Source organism: Balaenoptera musculus, chromosome 14 (genome assembly GCF_009873245.2).
Source record: "Balaenoptera musculus isolate JJ_BM4_2016_0621 chromosome 14, mBalMus1.pri.v3, whole genome shotgun sequence".
Lineage (NCBI taxonomy): Eukaryota > Metazoa > Chordata > Mammalia > Artiodactyla > Balaenopteridae > Balaenoptera > Balaenoptera musculus.
This window is the reverse complement of record NC_045798.1, coordinates 74,050,418-74,064,035: the sequence shown is the minus strand read 5'-3', so window position 1 is coordinate 74,064,035 and position 13,618 is coordinate 74,050,418. Positions and strand designations below refer to the sequence as shown.

General features: G+C 39.9%; 1 long non-coding RNA gene across 1 annotated transcript in view; it reads right to left on the bottom strand.

Moving 5' to 3' along the window:
- Window positions 1-3,348: 3,348 nt before the first annotated feature.
- Window positions 3,349-13,618, bottom strand: part of LOC118880224 — a 15,049-nt gene continuing 4,779 nt past the window's right edge. Inside the window, exon 3 of the long non-coding RNA XR_005016237.1 lies at window positions 3,349-5,411. This is a non-coding gene — a long non-coding RNA (uncharacterized LOC118880224). The remainder of the gene's footprint in view (window positions 5,412-13,618) is intronic.

Here is a 13,618-nt window from a genome sequence, read left to right as displayed (position 1 = left end):
TTTTTTTTTACAGTAGTGTTAGGTTTACAACAAAATTGAGAGGAAGAGACATAGATTTCTCATATACCCCTGGTACCCACACATATATAGCCTTTCCCGTTATCAACATCACTCACCAAAATGATACATTTCTTACAATTGACAAACCTACACTGTCACATCATAATTACCCAAAAGTCCACAGTTTACCTTAAAATTCACTCTTGGTGTTACACATTCATTCTATGGATCTAGACAAATGTACAATGACATATAGCCATCATGATAATACACAGTATTTTCACTGCCCTAAAAAATCTTCTGTGCTCCCCCTATTAACACCCTCCACCCTCATCCCTGAAAACCACTGATATTTTTACTGTGTTCATAGTTTTTTCTTTTCCAGAATGTCATATAGTCGGAATCATACAGCCTTTCCAGACTGGCTTCTTTCACTTAGTAGTCTGCATTTAAGGTTCTTCCACATCTTTTCATGGCTTGCTGGTTTATTTCTTTTTAGTGCTAAATAGTATTCCATTGTCTGGACGTACCAGTTCATTTACCCGTTCACTTACTGAAGGACATCTGGGTTGCTTCCAAGTTTTGACAATTGTGAATAAAGCTGCTATAAACATCCGTGTGCAGATTTTTGTGTGGACATAAGTTTTCAACTCCTTTGTGTAAATACCAAGGAGTGTGATTGCTGGATTGTATAGTACGTTTTGTTTTGTAAGAACCCCAAACTGTTTCCCACAGTGTCTGTGTCCTTCTGCATTCCCACCAGCAACGAATGAGAGTTCCTGTTGCCCACAGCCTGGCCAACACTTGGTGTTGTCGAAGTTCCAAATTTTGGTCCTTCTAATCTGTGTGTAGTGGTTATTTTTAAAATTATGCCATCTGCTTTATAAATCCTGCATTGAGTATTCTTGTACCTCTTTAGAATGTGGTGTCTATTTCAGGGGCCTCAGCTGAAAATTTCATTTTACCATCCTGTTACACTTATCTTCCTTAACTTGGTATCTTCCCAAGCTCACTGATATCCATAAACTTGTAGATTTCAAAGTTCACATATCTTCATGATACATAGCAACGACTTGAAAGGGCTATTACCTTCCTCCCTTGAGAAGCATTTCCCTTTATTCCTACCCTTCATTTACTGTCATTGAGCCAACACTTGAACCTTTGCACACTCTTTAATATCGTAATGACCATGTGGTTAGAAAAATTTGCTTGTGTAGAATTTTGCCAAAGAATTTTATCACTATAAATAATTTACATCCACTTATTTGTACAATTTTAATCAATTATCCTTTCTTTTTTCTGGAAAACATGTTACTATTCACTCAATGGATTGATCATTCTTGCATTTAGATGCTCCTGCATTTTATGATAGATTCCTCTTAGGGTGTCCTCTGGAACAAATATATATTTTTTTGCATGGAAGTAGCATTGGCAGCTTGATAGTCTCTAGCTCAGTGGTTATTTGTAACATCAGTTTTATCAACAGTAACACAGTTTCATCCATAGCTGTCTTCAGAGCTCTTCAAAGGATACTGCCTAATTCTGTTAACTTAATATTCAGGTGATTTGCCAAGTGAGTTTTAAATAGCTTCTGTTTAATCGAATGCCTTAGACCTATTTGCTTCAAAAGACATTTGGGAACAAGATTATCCCTAAATGATGGCATAAAGAAAAGACCAAGGCAGAGAAAGCTTCACTGCTGCAATCGTGTCATTCCCGAGTGCACGTTTGCACTGCATTGGTCTAGTACACAACGAAATAACATGGACTCTAAGTTTTGACTGTAAACTTTTGGTTTCACCTTGTTATGTTTCCTCCCTTTGTGGTTAGCCACTTGGGAGGGGATTTCCGGAGATGCAGGCTATATAGTTTGTTTCCCAAAATATTTTGTATTGTTTTGGGTAAGAGAGTATGTTGCCTACTCTGCAAAACCTAGGTCTCAGAGAGCTAATACGACTTATAGCTGTAATAACATGATCATAATTTGTCTCGGTGGTGAGGGGAGGTGCCTCTATTATGACACATTCTTTCGTAAGAAAAGAAAACTTTAAAAAATATATTCTTTTTTTAATTTGGTAAAATACACATAACATAAAATTTACCATTGTTTCTTCCAGTTTATATAATTGACCTACGGCACTGTATGAGTTTCAGGTGTACAGCATAATTATTTGACTTATATACACCACGAAATGATGATCACAATAAGTTAAGTGAACATCTGTCATATCATAGAGATGCGAAATTAAAGAAATAGAAAAAAATTGTTTTCCTTGCGATGAGAACTCTTAGGATTTCCTCTCCTAACAACTTTCATATAAAACACGCAGCAGTGCTCATTATATTTACCATGTTGTACATTACATCCCTAGTACTTCTTTATCTTATAACTGGAATTTCGTGCCTTTTGACTGCTTTCCTCCAATTCCCTCTCCCCCTATTCCCCATCTCTGGCATCCACAAATCTGAGGTCTTTTTCTATGAGTTTGTTTTTGAAGTATAACTGACCTGTAATGTTAATTTCTGTTAGACAACATAGTGATTTTTTTTCTGTACATTCCAAATTTGGTAAAGTACACATAAAATTTACCCTTTTAACCAATTTTATTTATTTATTTATTTGTTTTTTTATTTTTGGCTGTGTTGGGTCTTCGTTTCTGCACGCAGGCTTTCTCTAGTTGCGGCGAGCGGGGGCTACTCTTCGTTGTGGTGCGTGGGCTTCTCATTGCGGTGGCTTCTCTTGTTGTGGAGCACGGGCTCTAGGCACACGGGGTTCAGTAGTTGTGGCATGCAGGCTCAGTAGTTGTGGCTCGCGGGCTCCAGAGCGCAGGTTCAGTAGTTGTGGCACACGGGCTCAGTAGTTGTGACACATGGGCTTAGTTGTTCTGCAGCATGTGGGATCTTCCTGGACCAGGGCTCGAACCTGTGTCCCCTGCATTGGCAGGCAGATTCTTAACCACTGCGCCACCAGGGAAGCCCTAACCAATTTTAATTGTACAATTAAGTGGCATTAAGTTCTCAACGTTGTGCAACCATCACCACCACATATTCCCAGAACCTTTTCATCATCCCAAACAGACGCTATTTAACAATAACTTCCCATTTCCCCCTTCCTCCAGTCCCTGGTAACCTCTATTCTACTTTCTGTTTCTATGAATTTGCCTTTTCTAGGTACCTTTACATAAATGGAATCATACAATATTTGTCCTTTTGTTTCTTTCTAGGTCCCTCCATGTTGTAGCATGTGTCAGAATTTCCTTCCTTTAGAAGGCTGCATCCATTGTATGGCTATAGAACATTTTGTTTATCTGCTCATCTGATGATGGACATTTGGGCTGTTTCCACCTTTTGGCTATCGTGAATAATGCTGCTATGAACATTGGTATATAAGGATCTCTTTGTGTTCCCATTTGTAATTCTTTTGGGTGTAATCTACCTAGGAGTGGAATCTTATGGTAATTTCACTTTCTGAGGAACTGAAGAAAGGAAAACTTCTGAAGTACTGTACTTTTTCTTCACTAACCACAAGTTGGCTCTGCAGTCCCCAAATATGATGTAACAGAATGTCTCAGAATACACAGTTGCCATTTAGAGCCATGAGGTTTGAGGTCATGGGTACACTCCCACAGCCTGTGAAATGCTCTAGAAACTGGTTTGGTATTCCTGATACCTGACACGGGTTGGGGGAAGCAATTCACTTTGGGGTATCTTGTCTGAACCAATGATATCTCTTTACAGAAGAGCTCCAGGTCTTTTTCCAAGAGCACCCTGCTTTTCAGGGCAACTCCCAAACTAACAGTGCATCCTTGGATTGATCCAGATTGGGGTCTTTATAGAACTGGACTAAATCCCAGGGTTGCTCCGGGCAAGACTTGAAAACCACCTACCTCTTCCTAAACTGCCAAATCACACTCATCACCAAGTCCTGCCAGTTTTAATTTTTCCGTATCACTTGATCCTATTTTCTCTCCATCTCTACTGTCACCCTCCTAGTCCAGGTTACCCTCACGTCTCTCGTGAACTCGTGCGATAGCATTTCTCACTGGTCTTCCCTCATGTACCCTTGTTCTCCACACTGTAGCCAGAATGATTTTTGAAATTCAGATCTGATAATGTCAGCAACAGGAGTTTGGTGGAGGAAGACCAGACAAGAGGATTATTAAGTTCATATGGAAAAATAAACAGGTGATAACCAGGAAGTTTTTGAAAAACAAGAATAATGAAAAAAAGACCAGCTCTAGCAAATATCAAAATAGATTTAAAAAGCCATAAGTACTAAAATGGTTTTACATCATTGCATGGCTAGACAGATCAGTTGAACAGAATGTAGAACCATAAAAAGAGACCCCAAATAGATGAGAACTTAAATTATAATGAAGATGGCATTTCCAATCACTGGGGAGATTTGATTTTGAATAATTGGGTGTTGAGACAAATGGTAAAATTGTTTTCTTAATTCATGTATCACACCAAAACAAGTTCCAACTGTATCAGAGATTTAGATAATATTTTTAAAAATTGAAACCACAAACATGGTACAATAAGAGAATTCAGGAGAATATCTTCCCGCCCAGTGTTCACTGAAAAACTCCCACCATCCCCACGAATTTTAAGAATTCGGGGAATTCAAAGTGTCAAAACAAATGAGTGACATACCCGAGTTCAGAGGAGGGAGGTTGAGGAAGGCTGGGATGGGAGCTGCCGGGAGGAGGTGGAAGGACAGATGTCAGCAAAGGTACATGGGAGAGATGATAATAGAGTGTGTTTGAGGAAAAGTGAAGAGATGGGCCAATAGGGGAGGAGCAGAGTTCAGGGAAGCATTTCTACCTATGGGTCAAGATATTCTGGTCCTGGGAAGGAGCTCTCAGATGGTCCAGGTTCACACCAGTATAAAATATATTCTCCTTGAGAAGTCTCTAAAGTGCTGATGGCATGTGCCACCGACAGTCTGTGTCATTGATTAAGCTCTGATCCACACGTGTTACCAGTCGACGGAGGTGAAGGTACGGCTGAAACTGACAAGACAGTTGAGGAGCCTGGGCAGGACGAGCGTTTGAAGACAAGGCTGGCACGCTGCCTACGCAAGAGCAGGAATAATTCGGAAACAAGACCTACATTTCCCTCAGAATTTGCTTCTGGGTCGGCTTTCATCACGGGACAAGAGAGGACTCAGGAACGTCAGGCTGAGAGGTTTTCGCTTTATTCTGTTAATGATGGGGAATCATAGGAGATTTGTAAGCAAGGGAGACATCTGGAAAACACCAGTGTTTCTAGAAGAGTGGTCTAGTGGCTCTCTGCTGGCAGGCTCAGGTGGCGCTGTGGTGCTGGGAAGTGGTGGTGATGGTGGTCGACCCGGTAAGGGGTGGTGAGTAGGCAGTTGCTGTGGTCCCATCGCTAGGGGGTGCGGGGAGCTGGGGAGAAACGAATGGATTCCAGTGAACACTCATAAAGTAAATGCACGTGGGGAAGTGCTTGTGTAGCACACGCAGATGCTAACTGGTTGTTCTACTGTCACTATCACGTGCAGCCACATCTGCAGGTTGGGATGATATTTTCCTCCCTGGAATAAGGTTCTCTCTTTGTCCTCAGGAAGACAGGTTTGGACAACTTATGAGAAAGAGGACTGTGAAATGAATGTAAAGAGAAAGAAGGGCCATGTTCTCAAGGGTGTAGTCACAAGCCCTCTCATGGGGGCAGCGAAGACGGGAGTTTGCTGGGCTGGCAAAACTGAGCCCAGAACTCAGCCACGGGAATCTTTTACACCAAGAGAGGGATCTAACTGCATGAAGCTTGGACACGACTCTGAAGTTCAAGAAAGGGAGAAAGGCAACTGGGGGTCAGCTGTGCTTCAGAAAGCTGTGAGTTGGGGGGAACCTCCTTTGTGAAGTTTTGCTCCAGGTGAGGAACGTACACTTTTCCTGCTGATTTATCTGTTAAGTAGAATTAACTGGTCTCTTAATTGACCGTGTAAATATAAAAGTAAATGGGGGGCTTCCCTGGTGGCACAGTGGTTGAGAATCTGCCTGCCAATGCAGGGGACACGGGTTCGAGCCCTGGTCTGGGAAGATCCCACATGCCGCGGAGCAACTAGGCCCGTGAGCCACAATTACTGAGCCTGCGTGTCTGGAGCCTGTGCTCCGCAACAAGAGAGGCCGCAATAGCGAGAGGCCCGCGCACCGCGATGAAGAGTGGCCCCCACTTGCCACAACTAGAGAGAGCCCTCGCACAGAAACGAAGACCCAACACAGCCATAAATAAATAAATAAATAAATAAATAATTAAAAAAAAAAAAAGCTTAAGCAGTTATAAGAAAAAATGTATTTAAAAAAAAAAAAAAGTAAATGGTAGGAACAGGAAACAATATTTTGCCCAAAACCCTGATTTAAGATCAGCTTTACTATGCTTTAAAAATGCATGTTATTAATGCAGAATTTTGGGCATCAATGTCTGCAAGGCTACCTGACCAGTGGGTAACACATGGTACAAGAGTTCAGGAACTCTGTCCCCTGACTTTTGCAGAGCTCCTTAGGGCACAAACGGTTTACATTTGCCTTCCACCTTTACATGTGCTGGAGGACAGGCTCTTGGGCTGTTTTGTTGCGTAAGAGAGCAGCATAATGACACTGTCAAATGAGCAAGTATCACACGAGGTGGCTGGTGATAATTCTTGTCTTAGACTTCTGGCTCTCTGGATATCTGTCACGAGGAATATCATGTTCAGGAGCTTTTACCTACTGGGTATCTGCTTCTTGGGCTCATGGGAATTGAAATCCAAAGTAATCATTCAAAGTCACAGGTTTCCCAAATAGGTCCTATGGTTTTTTGATGTCACTATGAAGGTCAGCTAAAAGGCATCCAAATTGGAAAGGAGAATATAAAATTATCTCTGTCTGCAGATGACGTGATGTAGGAAACCCTAAAGACTCCACAAAACAACTGGTAGAATAAATGAATTCAGTGAAGTTGCAGCATACAAAATCAACATACAAAGATCAATTGAGTTTCTATACACCAAACAATGAACTATCTGAAAAGGAAATTAAGAAACAATCCCATTTACAATAGCACCAAAGAGAATAAAATACTTAGGAATAAATTTAACCAAGGGGATGAAAGATTTGTACTATGAGAACTATAAAACACTGATGAAAGAAATTAAAGGAGGCACAAATAAATGGAAAGATATCCTGTATTCATGGATTAGAAGAATTAACATTGTTGAGATACCCATACTTACCTAAAGCAATCTACAATTTCAATGCAATCTCTATAAAAATCCCAAAGACTTCTCTACATAAACAGAAAAATATAATCCTAAAATTCATATGGAACCACAGAAGACCTGAATGGCCACAGTGATCTTGAGAAAGAACCAAAAAGCTGGAGGCATTATACTTCCTGATTTCAAACTATATTATAAAGCAATAGTAATCAAAATGGTATCATACTGGCATAAAAAGAGACCAATGGAACAGAATAGAGAGCCCAGAAGTAAACCCATGCATATAGTGTCAACTAATTTTTGACAAGTAGGTGCCAAGAACACACAATGAGGAAAGGATATTCTTTTCAATAAATAGTGTCTGGAAACTGGATAACCACATGCAAAAGAATGAAACTGGACACTTATCTTTCACCATACACAAAAAGTAACTCAAAATGGACTAAAGATTTGAATGTAACATCTAAAACCATAAAACTCCTAGAAGAAAACATGGGGGAAAAACTTCTTGACATTGATCTTGACAATGATTTCTTGAATATGACACCAAAATCACAGGTAACAAAAGCAAAAATACACAAGTGAGACTATGTCAAACTAAAAAGCTTTTGCATAGCAAAGGAAACAATCAACAGGGTGAAAAGGCAACCTGCAGGATGGGAGAAAATATTTGCAAACCATATGCAAATTATACCTCAAAAAACCTGGGAAGAACATAAAGTACAAATTAAAAAAATTTTAAAGGATAGGCGAGGGATCCGTTAACTGTTTTTATTATACATTTTAAAAAGCCTTACTGAAATATAATTTACATAAAATAAAATGCTCCAAATGTTAGTGTATGATTCAACAATGTTGAATATATTTATAGTTGTGCAACCATTACCACAATCCAGTTTTAGAGCATTTCATCATCCCCAAAAGTTCCATCATGTCTGTTTGCAGCTAATTCTCCCTCCCACCCCCAGCCTTAGGTAACACTGGTATCTTTTCTGTCTCTATAAATTTGCCTCTTTTGGACATTTCATATAAATGGCACAATTAAATATGTAGTCTTTTGCATCTAGTTCTTTTACTTAGCATAATGTTTTTGAGTTTCTTCCAAGTTGTAGCATGTATCCATGTCCTTTCTTTTTTATAGTTGAATAGTATTTGATTGTATGGACGGATGTAGCATAATTTGTTTTATCCATTCACTGGTTGATGGCCACTTGGATTGTTTCCAGTTTTGGGCATACAGGTTTTTGTTTAGACATGTGTTTTCATTTCTTATGGTAGATTCCTAGGGGTGGAATTGCTGGGTCATATGGTAGGATATGTTACATGTTTTAAGAAATTGCCAAACTGTTTTCCAAAGTGGCTGGGCCATTTTATATTCCCGCCAGCAATGTATGAGGGTTCCAGTTTCTTCACATCCTCATGGACATTTGGTATTGTCTGCCTTTTTTATTGTAGCCATCCTACTGGGTATGTAATGGTATCTCATTGTGGTCTTAATTTGTATTTCCTTAACGACTAATGATGTTGAGCATCCTTTCCTGTGCTTATTAGCCATTTGTATATTTTCTTTTTTTGTTTTAATTTTACTTATTTATTATTTTTGACTGCGTTGGGTCTTCGTTGCTGCACGCGGGCTTTCTCTAGTTGCGGTGAGCAGGGGCTACTCTTTATTTATTTGGCTGTGCTGGGTCTTAGTTGCGGCATGCAGAATCTTTGTTGTGGCATGCGGGATCTTTTAGTTGCAGCATGTGGGATCTAGTTCCCTGACCAGGGAGCAAACCCACGCCCCCTGCGTTGGGAGTGCAGAGTCTTAGCCACTGGACCACCAGGGAAGTCCTTGGGGGCTACTCTTTGTTGAAGTGTGCAGGCTTCTCATTGCAATGGCTTCTCTTGTTGTGGAGCACGGGTTCTAGGCACGCGGGCTTCAGTAGTTGTGGCTTGCAGGCTCTAGAGCTCAGGCTCAGTAGTTGTGGTGCGTGGGCTTAGTTGCTCTGCGGCATGTGGGATCTTCCTGGACCAGGGCTCGAACCTGTGTTCCCTGCATTGGCAGGCGGATTCTTTTTTTTTTTTAAACGTTGGTTTTTTAAATTAATTAATTAATTAATTAATTTTTTGGCTGTGTTGGGTCTTCGTTTCTGTGCGAGGGCTTTCTCTAGTTGCGGCAGGTGGGGGCCACTCCTCATCGCAGTGCGCAGGCCTCTCACTATCGCGGCCTCTCTTGTTGCGGAGCACAGGCTCCAGACGCGCAGGCTCAGTAGTTGTGGCTCACGGGCCCAGTTGCTCCGCGGCATGTGGGATCTTCCCAGACCAGGGCTCGAACCCGTGTCCCCTGCATCAGCAGGCAGATTCTCAACCACTGCGCCACCAGGGAAGCCCCAGCAGGTGGACTCTTAACCACTGCGCCACCAGGGAAGTCCCTGTATATTTTCTTTAGTTCAATGTCTATTCAAGTCTTTTGTCCATTTTTTAGTTGGGTTGTCTTTCTATTGTTGAGTTTTGAGAGATTTTAAGAATATATATGTATACTGATTTATTCCAAGAATATATATGAAAAATGATTTGCAAGTATTTTCTCCCAGTCTGTGGTGTGTAATGATGTCTTTTGATGCAAAAGAATTTTTAATTTTGATAAAACTCTATTTCCTAATTTTTATTTTTATGGATCATGATTTTGGTGTCATATAGAAGAACTCTTTGCATAACTCAAAGTCACAATTTTCTCCTATGTGTTTCTCTAGAAGTTTATCATTGTAGCACTTACATTTAGTTCTATGATCCATTTTGAGTTAATTTTTGTGTATGGTATGAGGTAAGTTTCAAAGTTCGGATTTTTTGCATATGGATATCCAATTGTCCCAGCATCATTTATTGAAAAGACAATCCTGGACTTCCCTGGTGGCTCAGTGGTTAAGAATCTGCCGGCCAATGCAGGGGACATGGGTTCTATCCCTGGCCGGGGAAGATCCTACATGCCGCGGAGCAACTAAGCCCACGTGCCACGACTACTGAGACTGTGCTCTAGAGCCCGAGAGCCACAACTACTGAGCCCGTGCACCTAGAGCCAGGGCTCCGCAACAAGAGAAGCGACAACAATGAGAAGCCAGTGCAACGCAATGAAGAATATCTCCCGCTCGCCACAACTAGAGAAAGCCCGCGCACAGCAACAAAGACCCAATGCGGCCAAAAATAAGTAAATAAATAATTAATAATAATAAAAAAAGACAATCCTTTCTTTTGTTGAATTACCTTGGTACCTTTGTCAAAAATCAGTTGACATAAATGTGATTTTTATTATTTCTGGGCTTATTTCTGGACTCTCGATTCTGATATATCTATAGCGACTCTCCATCTATATAATAGTGTGTCACTATTGCACTGTCTTGATTACGGTGGCTTTTTAACACGTTTTACAATCAGGTAGTATAAGTCCTCCAACTTCGCTGTTCTTTTTCAAAGCTGTTTTAGCTATTCTAATTCCATTGCATTTCCATATAAATTTTAGGATCAGCTTATCAATTTCTACAAAAGTACCACTGGAATTTTGATAGGCATTGTGTTGAATATAGAGATCAATTTGGGGAGAATTGCAATCTTGACAATACTGAGTCTTCCAAGCCATAAATGTAGAATGTCTATTTATTTAATCTTCTTTAATTTCTCTTTTCAATGTTTTATGATTTTCATTATATGCCTTTTAAGTTTATTTCTAAGTATTTTATTCTTATTGACACTATTGTGAATATAATTATTAATTCCATTTTTGAACTGTGTCGTTTGGGTTTTTCTGTACTATCTTACTGAAAAACTCAAACCAACTTTTTGGCCAACCCAATATATTGCGGTAGCTCTGAGTTCCGGTTATCTCCCCCGATCCCCAAGGTTGTTGTTGTTATTGCTGTTTGGTTTATTTTTTAGTTTAGTAACTTACCTGAGATAAAACTGTGAAATCTGTCACGCCCAAAGTATGTGGGCACAAATATTTCTGCTCAGTTTTCTTAAAAAAATTTCTTAAAGCTTTGTTTCCTGGGAGTCACTCCTGTGTTTGCATGGCCTAGTGGGCAGCCAGTGAATGACTGGACAGAGGTTGTGTTTCAAATACCTTGAGCCAGGAAAACTTCCATCCTCTGCTGGTGTATCTGTGGGTAGGGGAATGCATTCAAGTTTCAGCCATGTTTGAGTCTGCCCTAATGTTGAGTTTCTGCTGGACCCTTTCATGTCTCCTCTGTGCATGCTGGGAATGTGTGGGTGGAGAGCTGGGTCCCTCCTGGTCTCCACTGCACATGAACGCAGCCCCAGCCAGACAGATGCCTACCCCAACCTCAACCCCATCCTCATGCTGCTAGAGCTGTTGGCCTTCTCCTCTCATCTGCTGCCAAGAGTCACTTCCATTGATAACACTGCTGGGCACAGGTGTTGTCCACTGCTCCAGATACAGTGAGCCCCCTTCAACTGTGGCAATAAACATGGCAGTGCTCACAGCCTGCCCTGGCAGGACCTCTGTGACACTGGAGCTGGGTGGGGGAGTGAGAGCAGCTCTAGCCAAGAATGTCATAGAGACCCACTGTTAGTACCCAAGGTTGAGATGTTTCTCAACCATAAATGCTTCTCACATTGTTGTATGCCTTTGGTTGATTTCCAGAGCATTAAAATGGCTGTCTATATTGTCTATCTTTATATTTGCTTTTTGGGGAGAAGATTTTCTAGCCTCTTCATTCAGTCATGGCTGAAAGTCCTAACTCCCATTTCATTCTATTTTTAATGGGGGGGAAAAAAATCTAGTTTTCAAACCAAAATCCTAACTATTATACCTATACGTATATCACTCTCTTAGTTGTAAAGGGTGGAAGCCCCTAAAGCAGCAAGGAAACGGAGAATCCTAGATGTCTGGGAATCTAAGGGAAAAGGCACAAATTGATCCGGTACATTAGCACAGACCAAATAACATGACACAGAGGGAGAAGGGCTCGATTTGAACTCTAATCTCTACTCTGCCTTGGGGCAGTATGGGATAGTGGATAAGTACATGTAGGGATGGGGCTTAATAAGCAAAGGAAGAAACCACAAGAAAGAGAGAGCTTTTTAAAATTTGTGGTCAAAAAAACCCCATAAAATGTGTCATGTTCATCATTTTTAAGTGTTCAATGTAGTAATGGTAAGTGTATTCACACTGTTGTCAAACAGATCTCCAGAATGTTTTCATCTTGCAAAACTGAAACTCTGTACCCTTTAAAAAACAAATCTTTTCCTTCTTCCTGTATAGTTTTTATTAAATAAAAATTCATAGCTTCTATATATCAAAACTTCACAAATTCGTAACTTCTATGTATCAAAACCACAAATTAGAAGGTAGAGCCTATCTGCAGCAAATTATATATGGAGGGCTTTTATATGTGCAAAAGGAAAACACTCAAATAGCAAAGTTGACCCCCGAAATTGAAAAGACAATTCATGAAAGAAGGTCCAAAGAACTTATAAAACACTATTTAACTTCATTAGCAGTCAAAGAAATTGTGCTTCTAAAACGGCAAAAACATCGTCAGTGATAGTGTTCAGTGCCAAGAGTAATTACTCTCTCAGTAAGATGGGCGGCCTTACACCTGCTGGCGGAAACATAGCACAATACAACTGATAGCGTTTTGTTTGGCAGTATATTTTAAAACCTTAAAATATTTGTAACTTTTGACTCACCAATACCACTTTTAACATCCTACCCTTAGACAAGAGTGATGTGCCCAAAGATTTATTTACAAGAATGTGTATCACATCATTGTTTATAAAAGCAAAAATATATAAGCAATCTAAATATCTAGCAGTGGAACACTGGATACATAAAGTATAATACATTCATCTAACAGATTAGTATGTAGGCTTTCCCGAAGAATTCTTAATGAGAGGCCTATGTTAAGTAACAAACAAACAGACAAACAAACAAACAAAAAACCAGAAAAGAAAACTGTATGTGTAAGCATGCACAAACGGAAAATAGAACAGTAGAAGGAATACACGAAAATGGTGGTTATCTTTAGGTAGTGGGAGATTTGAAATTTTTGAAATCAAAATATTAAAAATTTTTAGTGATGGGTATGTAATTTTCAGTAATTAGTATGTATTGCTCTTATAATCAGAAGGAAAGCCTTAAAAATGAAACTTTTATAGAATACTTAATATACATACCATACACAAATATTTTTAAAAATTTAAATTTTCATACACCATTCAAGTAATTCATTTGACTTAGTATTTGTGAAATTGGACCTCGGGCTCAACCTACAAATTGGTAAAAATTGGAATTTTCTCCTGTTCTGACAGTTGTAGTGCTTTCTTGGTGGCTGTTTTAAAGTGAAACTGAAGCACGGGAATAACTGTGCCGGAATTCTATCATGGAAGTTCGGATTT